Source organism: Protopterus annectens, chromosome 6.part0 (assembly GCF_019279795.1).
Source record: "Protopterus annectens isolate FY-2018-M chromosome 6.part0, PAN1.0, whole genome shotgun sequence".
Classification (NCBI taxonomy): Eukaryota; Metazoa; Chordata; order Ceratodontiformes; family Protopteridae; genus Protopterus; species Protopterus annectens.
The window spans coordinates 1,571,688,283-1,571,702,135 of record NC_056737.1 but is presented as its reverse complement, the minus strand read 5'-3'; positions in this window follow the sequence as shown (position 1 = coordinate 1,571,702,135).

Genomic DNA, 13,853 nt, shown 5'->3' with positions numbered 1-13,853 from the left:
TTAACAATAAATGGCTTGCCACCAATCTTTTTCAAAGATCTGGGTCCGTTAAAAATAAATGCTAATTTTTGTAAATGCAACTTGCAATATCTTTACTATCAAGAGTAAAGGTAGAGATGAATAATTTGGTGCAATTACCAGCGCTAGAGCCTGTACCATTTAGCACTGAATTTATATTTACAACAGTAGTATCTGAAAGAACTGGTGAACAAATGCCCCTTTCTTTTTTTTACAAAAACTTCTTCTTTAATACTGTTTAGGAATTCAATAGGATAACCTCCCTTTAAAAACAAACTCATTAAAAATTCACATTCTCTTAAAAACATTTCTCCTTCAGAAATTATCCTAGCAAGGTGTATGAATTGGCCTTTTACAACTGATTGCTTGTGATGTTCTGCATGCCAACTTGTGAAATGAAGAATTTGAGAAAGTATTTTTTCATAAATATTACAAATGAATACATGATTTACACTATCCTTACTTATTTCAGCATCCATAAATGTAATAATATTCATATCAAATGTAACTGAACATTTTAAAAATTCTGTTGTATTATTAATATACATAAACAATTCCTGCAACCTATCAACTAAATCAATCCAAACCAGAAAAATGTCATCCAAAAAGCAAGTGTATAGTGTCCAACACTGACTATAATCACTATGCAAAATATAACAATCTTCCTATTTGACCATCACATAATTTATAAACATCTGGGCACATGCTACCCCCATGATACCCCAGTGGCCTGCCTGAAATATTGGCCCTCAAAAAACAAAAAGTTGTTCTTCAACACAGTAGCCATTAATGTGACCATAACATTTACTTTACCATTCCAATACACTGTATGTTTGTGCAAATGTTCCTCAACCCATTCAAGGCCAACATCAATGGGGTATCACAGAAAATAAATTGTGAACATCCGTAGTGACAAATAAAGAATCTGTCTGGTAAACTGTGTTTTTTAACAAGCTTAAAAAAATGCCATGAATCCTTATTGATTTATCCAATACCATCCAAACCTTTCATCAAATAGTGATCCAATAACTTGGCTATAAAATACGTTTTGGAGCATGCAGAGTCCACTATGAGATAAAGGTGGGGGGGGGGGGGGTTGGACAAGCTTTTATGAATCTTCAGGATGCCAAATATGCTTGCAATGGCAGTTTTCTCATTATACATGACATCATACTTGCTTTTGGAAATTAACCCTTCAAGTAACATATCAAACAACATAATATCAGTTTTTGTTTAAGACCTACTGATCTCACTGTGTGATGATTTCTCATATGTATCTTCTAGTAAAAGAGCATTCATCTGAATTAAATCATCAACCAGATTCATCACAAGTAACCCACCCCCTTTATTTGGCTTCATGACATGGATATTATTATCTGTGATATCGCAAAAAAACTTGTTTTCCGACTCCATTAGATTGTATTGTTTTACTTTGCAACTCTGTTTTAAGATGTTATGAATACCAAACTCGCAAACTCTCTCAAACATACCAATACTCTGATTCAGAGGTGGGTTAAATATACTAGGTCTATTTAACCTATTAACATCAACAGACCTATTGCTATCATTAAACCACAGAGCTAATTTTAATTTTCGTGAATACATTTTCAAATCAATAAGTACATTAGCTAAGTTCTCCCTCCTAGCTGGTACAAATGTTAAACCTTTTGATAAGATATTAGCATGTGTAACTGTGATATTTTTACTGGAATAAGTGTATATATTTTAAAGTCACCACAATCATTTAAAGTAACAGAAACAGTTAATTGAGTCTCTTGTTCAAAGTCATTACTAACCATTAGTTCCAATTGCGAGTGTTCCGATGGTTTTTCTTCGGCTTGGCACCCTGTTTCAAATACGCATTGTTTAAATTCTGCTGTTTCCACATATTGGATTGTTGTTGACAATTTTTGATCTTTTTGGATCTCCTGATCTGTTCCTGTCCTAAAGGGACTGGTTCGCCCTTCACTCCATATTTGAAACGTCTGACGTAGGTGCTTGTTCACTTCACCTAAACTCATGCGGATTGGTTGCAATTTTCTGGTTACCATAGGAACCCAGAGGTTTAGGGCACACCTTACCTTCAGAGTAATTGTCAGCATCCCTCTTCAGTTTCTCAATTTTACATGAAAAAAATATTTTTATCAAATTGGTTTGCTATTAGAATCAACTATAAAATGCTCAGTTGCATTATAACCATGCAAGTGTTGTGACATTGGAATGCTATGTTTGCTGATGCATTCACTTTGCTTTTTACACTATAATCCTTATTATACATTTAGGTAACAAGAGGTTAAAATTACTGTTGTGAGTACTTTTTTGACTACTTTGCCAGAGGGAATATAGAAGCCCTTACGTATGTAATGGTATCCAGTGGCAGAGTGAGTTTCTAGGTTCTTAATCAATGTCCACTTAGAGACATTGGGGAACATTGTTTCATGGGCCAAGTCAGCACATAGGTCAGGAAAAGTTTTAGACCTAAATAAAGTGCTCAGTAATTTAGTTATATTAATAGTTATTTCATAACTTAAACCTGGATGTGTTTATGTGGGACATCATTTTATAAAATGAAGGTGTACATAATTTTTAAAGGTAGCCATTGACATGTGGCAACTAAGTACCATCATTTTCCAGATATGTATTATTACATAGCTGTAAAATACACATATTTATCATATTTATATGACTATATTAGGCAGTCTCATCTTGTAAGCATTGTAGAGCTTTATTTTGCAAGCCAAATCAGCACATCAATAAGTGACATTCCATGATTTTTTATTCAAAATTATGAAGACACAATTTTAATATTTCTATTAATAACCTGAACAATAACAAGCTTATTTATTACTTTATGACAACAAATGAAAAGACACATAATGCAAAAAAAAAAAACAGTGCAATGATAGCTGGTATCTAGCTAGCACCACTTTATAAACACTTCTGCTTTTTTTACCAATAAAATATTGATAAATGTCATACATATGTAAATATTTTAGGCAATGTTCACTTGGAAGCATTGCAGAACAGCATTTCATAGGGCCAGTCAGCTAAAAAGTTTAGGAGTACCATAAGACAACAATTAGATGGACAGTAAGTGAGACAAAATAACTTATTATCATTCAAAATGATGAATCTCTGTGGATATTAACAATAATATAGCTTGCCCTATAAGGAGTTTATGTAGTACTTCATGTAATCAAATAAAAAGTTATATAATGCTAGTAGTCTTTGCCCTGCTGTATGGTGTCGAACTATCATCACTTTGCAGACATTTATAGTTATTTAGCAATAAACATAATATGCAAATTTGCATATTTTTGTTTAAATGTGTTTGGCAGTCTCCACATAATAGCATTGTGGAACATTCCACAGGACAACTGAGGACACACACCAGGAATCAACCAGTAAGAAAAAAAATGCAGGTTGCATAATGGTTAATGTGTTAAGGTGTTTACCTTACAGACACAAGTTGCAGGATTTGATTCTCACATGGGGTGATTGGCTAGGTTTAAAATGGTCCACATGGGAAGTTAGCCTAGTACTAATCTATGAACCCATGACAATTATGAATTTGTGCAGTGTGAAGTCTGCTGCCTTCTTAACAGCACTGTGCATATATTTAGCCTTCTTTAACAATTAAATATGCATGCATGCATAAATATATTTCTGTAAATATTTCAGGCTGTGCCCACTTGTAAATACTGCATAACAGCATTTTATATACCCAATCTGCATATATGAAATGGCTCCTGAGCGAAGTGTGGTACTTGATTCCTGTGATAATGTATGTTATTTTCCTGATACAGTATGAATATATACTATATTTTAATAACTATGTTAATAACTTGAACCATGAGGTGTTTATATGGAACTTCATGCTATCAAATGAAAGCATACACAATGCTAGAAAAGCTTTGCACTGATAGTTGATGTTAAACCTAGCACTGCTTTGTAAACATTTACATGATACAAGTGTCTCTGAAATGCGCCTTCCTTACATGTCACACTCACCATACTATTTCAGTTAACAGTGTGTGCTTTTTGTTTCTTAATATTCCCATGTTTATCCAAATTATATACTTATATCTGATATTTCTCCATGTTCATTAGCTAATAAATAACAGTCAAGTTAAAAATTACAATTAAAATTCAGTTAAAAATCTCAGAGGTAACAATCATGCTTAGCTCATAAAAGAACCAACAATACATCCTGGGATTTTAATGCCAGGGAAGGAGATATTAGAAATTGCACTGAAGGGAGGGAAATGAAATGGATTTTAAGGCTTAGAGCAGATAGAGGGAGAGGATTAAATGAGAGAGCCTCCCTGAAACCTGTCCTGAAGTCCAGGAAGTTACATGTCAGCTGAGTTTCCTTATACTTGCTTAGGTAATATGGAATTTTTTATGTGTCTAATGACTCTATGTTAGATAGGTTCATCAGTTTTAATTTATGCGAAGTGTTATGAAATGTTTCAGCACTAATTTTTGTGCACAGAATTTTTACTTATGCATACATTATATACATATATATTTTTATGAAATTCTGTAGTTGAAAGTTTTTTAATTAATATATGTATTTTATCTAAACTAGTGTATATTTATCTTTAGATATGTACTTTTTGTTATGCATAGTATAACTCTGCTTTCAATAATGAACACAGAGTGCCTTATTGTAGTGTTGTTGCTTTAACTCTACTATTGTTAGCGACTGAATAATAGCTTGAAAGCTTTGAATGGCCATTTTTGAATATATTAAAGAGAGCTGTTAGAGTATGTGATTTCATTAATGGTCAGAAGAAGCTACAAGTGAAAGCGCTTACCAGTGTACACATTAAAGTTTTACTTTTTTATAACTGAATCCCTGGTGTTTTTGATGCTGCATGGTTGTCTCTGCTGCTTGGCTTTATTTGGATTATTTATTGAACTTACTTGCAGTAGGACAGCTACCCTGAGGAGAGTTTTTTGTTTTATTATTATATTATTTTTAATATTACCTTTTATACTGTTCCCTTCTGCTTAACTCACTTCAGTTATTCAGCCGGGTCAAACACAACATGCCAGATACTAAATGCCATCTTTTCATGTATTTTCATAAATGTATGTACACATTAAAGTTCTACTTTCCTACGTAGCCTCTGGTTCCTTTTATTATGGTGTAGCCAGCCCATTGGAATCTGGCTTCAGGCTCACTGGTTCTACGAGTCATATGAATTAATTTATCCTGTGCTCATAAATTAGATCTGCAACTTCCTTTAGTATTGTTCATATGAACAGTGGATCCTGATGTGTGAATAATACTGCCAAATAATATAACACTTGCAACTACTTTTGAGTCATTTGACCTCAGACACTTTGACAGTTTGACTTCCATAGTTCAGTTTAGTTATTGGAAAAATGTACCAAAAACTATATCTTCTTGAGAAAATCTATTCTGATTTCTGTTTAAGTTTCCAACTCATTCAAACCATTGTTTCTCATTACTCACGTAATTGCAGAGCCAAACTCTAATATTATCAGTGAGTAGGTATGTAAGGGATAGGAATTTCCTAGGCTGAAACAGGGATGTGTTGTAGTATCCTTTTAGAGTGTTAAAGTGCTCACTGCTTGTATTCTACAATTGTTAAAATGTTCAATGTCTGTCTTTTGTAGTGTATAATTTAGCTCCCTGTTGCATCTATAAAATTTGCAGAATGTTATTATCATTTCAGTGACCATAGTGCATATTTCACTCATGTCTAATTTCATAGGCATCCTACCCAGTAAGCAAAATTACATTTATTACAAACAGTGAGAATGTTTTGGCCATTATTCCGAGATATGTTGCACATAGGTGTGATTTTTATCAGTTGTTAAATTATATTTTTTTTATTAAACCTTAATTGGACATTGATTTTAATCTCTGATGTCAATACCCTAGGTTAGGGAATGTATCTAACCTTCTAGAAGACTGGCTATGGTGATCATATGGAAACTGTATTTACCTGAGTGATGAAATGTGCTAATCTATATGACTGCAAAGGTTTCTAGCAATGGCTTCAGGTGTGCCACTCACAGAATACTGTCTCAGAAGAGTACAAAGAATAAGTGTTGCAAAAGTTGATTTAAAACGTGGAGGAAAATACGTAAATGTGCTATGCCTGTGGGACTAATCAAGCCTGAAAATGCCATCCACTGGCCATAAAAGGAGTCCCTCACAGATCCACCACTAGATCTTAATACATAACTCATTGATTACCGCTATGGCAAAACCAACCTGTCAAGTACCCAGGGGGTTAACAACTGAAAAAAATTGTAAAAGTGCTTTTTATGAGGAGAGCAAACATCCTTACTCCTCTCCGTATGTTCCAATATCGCTATATACACTAACTTTGAGATCAATGAACCTTTGAGTTAAAGAAAACATTTCCTTACCCACATAGTTAAATGAACTCACACTTAACATGATTAATGTATATGTTAAGTCTAGAGCCAAAGGGGTCAAACTGATGAATCAAGAGTAGATGAGAGATTCATCAATGCCAAGTCAAACTTCTTTAACATTTTATGATTTAAACATCAGAACAACAACTTAAAGGCATTATTATATTGTTTGAGAAGTTCCTATCTCAGAAGGCACAATACGGATGGCTTTAAGTGCAAAGTTCTATAATGGTTCGCTCCCAGAGGACTGGGCACTGTCATATTTAACCAAAACTGGTACAGCCAGAGTTACTGGTTAACACTTCAAGGGAAATAAGAGGAAATAAAAATAAAGGAATTATATCATGTTCATTTTATGTATAACCCTATGTATGTTTTTAAAGTCAGTTTGTATATCCTGTTAAGATACTGCTGAAATGTTCCTTGCAGTATAATTATATTATAGTATATTATATTATATTATATTATATCAGATTATACTGATACTATATTATATGATGTTACTGATAAGATTACTGCTGTTTATAATTAACAGATACTTTTCTGTACTGGTAAAAGGAGTCTCAGTGATTTGAAAATAGTGGTGCTGTATTATGATCATAAAAAAGTACTCACTGCATCACCTGACTCAAGCTGAAACATGAATTCTATTTTATAAAATAAATTTGTAACACAACAAAATTGTCACACTGTTGAAAATTAAGAAAAGATTCTCATATACATTGGCTATGGTTAGTTATTCCTTAGTGAACAATGAACTCTTGGCCATATTCATTGATTAGCTTTATATGTCTCTATTTAGTCATGCAATGAAAGTTTAAGTAATGAACTATTTCCCACAGAAGTCAGTTTTTGAATTATTAGGATCCACTCCAGCAATATAAACATGGAGAAATATCTACTTTTAAAAGTGCCAGTACAAAATATCATACTGTAAGGAAAACAAAAACAAGCCATATCACGTGTCATTAGCAATTTAACTGCAGTAGTGAATCAAACTGAATTCCCCAGTAGATACCATCAACTATATAAAAAGCAGACATAACAGATAATCATCTAGTATTTATAGAAACTAAAAATTATCTTGTTGAATTTTGGAGTAAGCTTAATAGCTGAATGGATTCTTCAGGGATGCATCAATGCATTCTTTAAAGGAGAACTAGTTATTGGTTTGGAAATGTATATATATATATATATATATATATATATATATATATATATATATATAAGCTAGTGCTGTTTAATATTTTTATAAACTGATATTTCATGTTTTAATTTTACTGTGAGCTCTTCAACTGCTTCACACTTTGCAATTCCATAAAAGTTGTGTTTGACCTTTATGGTCTGTCTTAAAAGTGATACAAATGGGCGAGGGCTCTGTGTTGATAGAGGTAAGTTTAGTTGAGAGCAGTAGTTATTGTGAGGTCTAATCAACTTTCTGTAAGACATGCTCCAAACAGACTTGCAAAAGGTGATTGCATTCACAGAACTTGAAAGTCAGTTGCTAAATCCTCATAACAAGGCATATTATTCTAGTAATTGCAGTTTATTAAATTGGGGTGAAAGTTTGTAAGGAGAGTGTTGTTACATACTACTACAGCAGTAACATATGGAGTGTGTGCAATAGTAGGTACTTAGCCAATATATCTGTGTTTTCATCTTTTCTTTGTTATCAGTTAGAAGTAGAACTAAAAATCACATTTACAAAAATAGAGCATTCAGGAGGAAGTTAAAAAGAACCAGTGATCTGAATGTTTTTCCAAAGGTTTTATCAAAAAGTAAATCACAGACTTTCATCTATTTAGAATCCCAAATCAGCTCATATAAGGTCTCATAATTAAGAGTGGATTTAATATTGTTAAAGACAGGCTTAGCAGAGCAAGTATTTTAATAAGCAGGTCCCTCTTCTATGACCAATGGTACGGCACATCACACAAGTTTTGACTGGGCTGAGAGTCTGAGACAATTTTTTTATTTGTTTGTTTATTCATAGGTTCATAGGTATACACTAGACAAATTACTGCTGGAACTTTTATGAGCCTAGCCATGCAACTCAAATGCATCTCACTAGTTATGAGCCTTACAGGTTATTTTAAGGGGTGTTATGTTAGTTAGGGCATGATTTAAAGTCTGCTCTGTCCATCAGAGACACAGGTATCAGACCAGAGGTGAAGTTTTGATTTCCCATCTACTGGTCCAGGCTGAGATTGACTAGCGTTAGGGAAGGGCTCTCCTTCACATGGATGGGAAACCTTTTTTAAAGAATGGGAATTCTGTGAGATGCATACCTGTCCCTCCAACATGTGTTATTTAAGTTGCAATTAAAGTTTAAATCCCTAGATCTGGTAGTTCTGGTGTTGTTTGTTTTGCAGATATGCAAAAGGTCCATCAGTGGGATCTAAGGATATCTCATGTACCAGGCATAAACCACTTCTCAGCAGTCTGTAGAAAACAGAGCATAAAGATAAGGCTTAGAGACAATCTGCTTATGACATTGAGTGTATGCCTTGTATTTTTTGTGAGGAACCTATGTGGATGTTATAGTTGTTGCATGTCCCTGGCCAGGTATATGATGAAGGAGGCATTATACTCAAAGTTCCTATCTATATGAATTCCCATATCTCTGACTTCTGTGTCTACTTTTACAAGTATTTTATCAATAAGGTAGTTCCTAGGGTGCTGACTTCCCATAAGGTATCATTATGTATTTCTTGGCAATAAGTTTTAAGCTGTGGCTTTGGAAACAGTTATTTTCTCTGTTAGACCTTCCTGCAAGATGTTAGTATTTTTTTTTTTTTTGGGGGGGGGGCATTCAATGATTGCTGCTAACTTGCAATGATCTGCAGACTTGGTAAATCAGAGGCCCTTGGAACTGACTTTGACTTCCAAAAAATAGATGCCAAAGAGAAACAGACTCAGCACAGTGCCTTGGAGCTCCACTGGTGATGGCCTCTTTGTGGAGATGGTCTCACCAATTCTAACTTTGTTGATCTTTTTGGTGAGCCAGCTAGCTATCTAGCAAGTTACATAGGGGTTGATGTCTAATTCCATGAGCTTGTTCATAATGTCCAAGAAGGGTATTGTTTCATATGCTTTAGCTAGATCAAAGTAGGCTGTATGCACCATTTTGTCCTCATCTATTACCTTAGTAAGCTTCTCAAAGACGTCTACCAGATTCAGTAGGTATGACCTGCCTTTGAAGAAACAAGACTGGGTTGGGTCTAGTGTCTTAATTTCCTTATGTTATTGTTAATTATTTACGTGATAATTCTTTCCATGACTTTGCATATGAGACTAGTCACACTAATGGGATTGTTGTTCCTGGGATCCGTTGATGGTCTGCCCTTGTGTAGAGGAATGACCGCTGCAGTCTTCCATTTGCATGACACAGAGCCTTTGTGGAGGCTATTGTTGAATAGTGACTTCAGTGGTCCTGATAGGTCATTCTTCAGGCTATTTAGGAGGCATCCTGGGATATTATCTGGGCCCATCAAAGCTGCATTTTTGGCCTTAGAGAGCACATCAAAGACCTGTTCCCTACTGATAGCTAAGTGGTTATATTAGATGGCATTTCCTGGGGAGCAGTTAGGGATGAGAAAGGGGGTAATGCTGGAGATGAATTTTTCAACCAAAAGATTTGCTATCTCTCCTGGTTCCATGAATGTGGCTCCATTTACCAACAGTTCAGCAGACTGTTTGTGGTGTTTTTGAGGTTTTGTACATAGTTAAAGTAAGCCATGTGGTTGTCTTTTACCTGGGATGCTATCCTTAGCTCAGAATTTACATTGCTGGACTTAATTAGTCATCTTAGTTGTCTATTTCAGTCTAAGTTATTTTATCGAATGACCAAATTGTGGAAACCCATATGGTCGAGACCATGGGCCAGATTCAGGAAGGCTTACACGGAGTTCAAGAGTAGTGTAAGCCTCCATGTAAGCCTCCCGATTCAGGAACAGCCCAAATCTCCGTGTAAGAGACAGCTAACACGTCTCTTACACGGACTGGGTGTGGAAATGCTCAATACCTCATTTGCAGCTCAAAGATATGCAAATGAGGTATTTGAGCGATCCATGAAGCTGAAACCAGTCCGTGTAACGGACGTGTTAGCTGCAGAAATGTACTCAGCTGACAACTGAGTACATTTCTGCAAAATTAAAAACGGAGCTATGTCAGCTCCAAATAAAGGGTGCATTTGTTTCATTAAGCATGCCAATGGCCAAATATGTGGCCATTGGCATGAAAAACTGTTGCAAAAATATGTTATATAACTTTTTTTTTTTCACGGGATTTTGAGGTTTAACTGCAGCGCACACCCGCACAAACGGGGTGCACTACCTAAAACTAAAAACCGAAGCTTATAAGCCCACAATTGTGGGATTTATGTATTACATGGAATGTCAATGGAGGGACTTGCAGACCAAAAACAATATGGCCTCCGTTTAGTGGTTGTCAAGGGGGGGAAGCTCCGTGTAAGACATGTAACTAGTCATTACTAGGCAATCCTATGTAAATAAGGGTTACAATACTGAATCACACTGCCACATAGGTAATGAGCACTTTCTGAGTAGTGTAAGAGTTAGAGAAGGGGAGGAACAGAGTAAGAGGTAGGTGACATCACGGGGGGGAAGGATAGATACAAATGCACCAGATTGGAGGGCAATGTAAGGTGACAGATGACAGACAGACATCAGGGAGGGAGGTGTGTCCCAACAGAACACTAGGAAAGTCAAGAAATTGAAGGTTTACGCTATCCCTACACTCAAAGTTTCTTGAAATACGTGCATGCGCGCGTGTGTGCGCGTGTAAGGCAGGTTCAACATATGGGAGCGTGTTGCAAACCGTTTACAACAGTTTGCGCGGGCGTGCACGTGTGTAAGGCAGTGTGCGCGCGTTTTAACATGAATCAGCCTACTTCACACCGTGTAAGGATGTGTGCGCGTGTGTAACACCGTGTAGGGATGTGTGCGCGCGTTTAAGTGACTGTGAGCGTGTTTAAGCTGGTGTGCACATTGCTCCCCTTCAGGAAACAGAGAGGAAACAGGAAACAACCAAAATATACGGAAACTGCCAGAGGATACTGCTGGAGTTAATTGGTGGAAACAATTGGAAGCAGGCAATTATGCAAGCAGACTAAAAGCCCAACCCAGCACTTAAAACACTGCAAAGAGCAGTGCAGGGTGTTTCTCACAAGAGATACTGCAAGAAGGTAAGCTATCAGAATTGAAAACTGAAAAAAGCTGAACTCAGAGCAGAAATGCTAGGGGCTGCCATAGCTGTTATAATCAGGCAAAGGCGAATTGCTGAGGGTGGTGACAATGCAGATGCTGACAGACAACCCAGAGTGAGGAGAAGGAGAAGAGTATACAGGCCCAGGGTCACCTACCATGGGTTACATGAGCTGGAGATAGTAGAGCGCTACAGAGTGGACAGAGACCTTCTGCAGCAGATTGTTGAGCTGTGCAGGCCACATCTCACACACAAAACCAACAGAGGGGAACCCATCCCAGTGGAAACCAAGGTATGTGTTGGCCTAAGAATACTAGCAACAGGTACCTTCCAGAGACCAACTGGTGATATGATGGGGATATCACAGGCATCAGCCTCCAGGGTACTGCACCAGTTCCTGGATGCCATGTCAGCACATGTCAGTGATCATATATATGTCCCTAATGACCGTGAGGTTGTGGCCAGCAATATGCGTCTCTTCCAGCAAATAGCGGGATACCCTGAGGTGCTGGGTGCAATAGACTGCACGCACGTACGCATCAAAGCACCAGCTGGTGAGCGGGGTAGAGTCTACATTAACCGCAAGGGATACCCCTCCATCAACTGCCAGGTCGTGTGTGATGCCCAGGACATAATAATGAATGTGTGTGCTGGCTGCCCTGGGAGCTACCACGATTCCCACATCTGGCAACTGACACAGCTGTACCAATCATTTGCCAGTGGGGACTTCCCACACAGACACCTAGTGGGGGATGCAGGTTATGCACTTGAGCCGTGGCTGATGACACCCATCAGAAATGCACACACACCTGAACGGAACGCCATAATGAGGCACACGCACAAACACGTAATGTCATAGAGCATGTGTTTGGGCTGCTCAAGTCACGGTTCCGGTGTCTGGACACATCTGGTGGAGCCTTGCAGTACACACCAACTACATGTACCCAAATGGTCATGATATTTGCTATGCTACATAATATGATCCTGCGGAAACAGCTGCAGCAGGACCAGCACAGGGCTGGGCCTAACATCCCCCCACCATTGCCAAGGCCACCACAGGCAGAGGGTGACTCGGAGGAGGAACAACCTGACCTTGTCCCAGTAGGCAGAAGGAGGCATGCCCAGTATGCCCTGGCCTTGGCAAAGAGGCAACGCATAGCACATACACTTGGTCAGTAGGAACACTGGGACTGATACCCGCTCTGACTCACTCATATAGTAACAGGGATGCCTAACATGACACAACCTGCATCCAAACATGTACAGGGAGTGTAGTATGTGCATCCAACAGAGGCAGCCCTGCAGCACCACCTGAGGCATGAATGCCATGTGTTAAGTAATGTAATACCATGTACCATATGCACACCTGAGGACCCGACTAACATCCACCCTCACCAATCATAAACCACAAAAAACACAAACCTACCTCATAGGTACCACAAGGGATAGGAACCTAGATGTAATGCTACCCAATGCCAGAAGTATAAATGCGTGCAGTGTAAACGCACACAGTATAGAGAATGTAGATATCAGTGCTGTAATAGAAAACAGGGTCAAAGCCCACATCAGCACCCTGACACTACCAGGTCACACCTCTGTCCTAATAGCAGGAACTGCCCCAGGCCTACTCTGGCAACGTGAGTGTCAAACGAAATATTACTGTCAACCTGGGTGCCCAGGTCCCTGATAACCTCTTCTGTGCTTAGAGGATTGCCACCTAGATGGGAACTAGGGTAACCCTGTTGTTCCCGAAGGGTATGACTATGCATTGTTTAGCGTTTAACGTAAGGCCATGGCTCTGGCACCAGTTATCTGTGTCTATGAGACCCTTCTGAAGGATGTCTGTGTCAGATGGGTTTCCAACTATGGTTCCCAGTTTGCAGTCATCTTCAAACTTTGTCAGCCATAATCCTCCTGTGTTTGCTTGTACTTCTGAAAAGTAGATGCTGAACAAAAGTGGGCCCAGGACTGAGCCCTGTGGGACAACACTTGTGACAGCTCTGGAGTGTGACATGGCACCAGCAACTTTGACCCTGTGTGTTCTGTCACTTAGCCAGTTTGCAACCCATCCTGTGATGTATGGGTTCACATTTAAGCTGGTGATGTTTTCAATGATACCTGAGTGGGGTATTGTGTCGAAAGCCTTTGCCAGGTCAAGGTAGGCTGTGTGGACTGCCTTGCCCACGTCA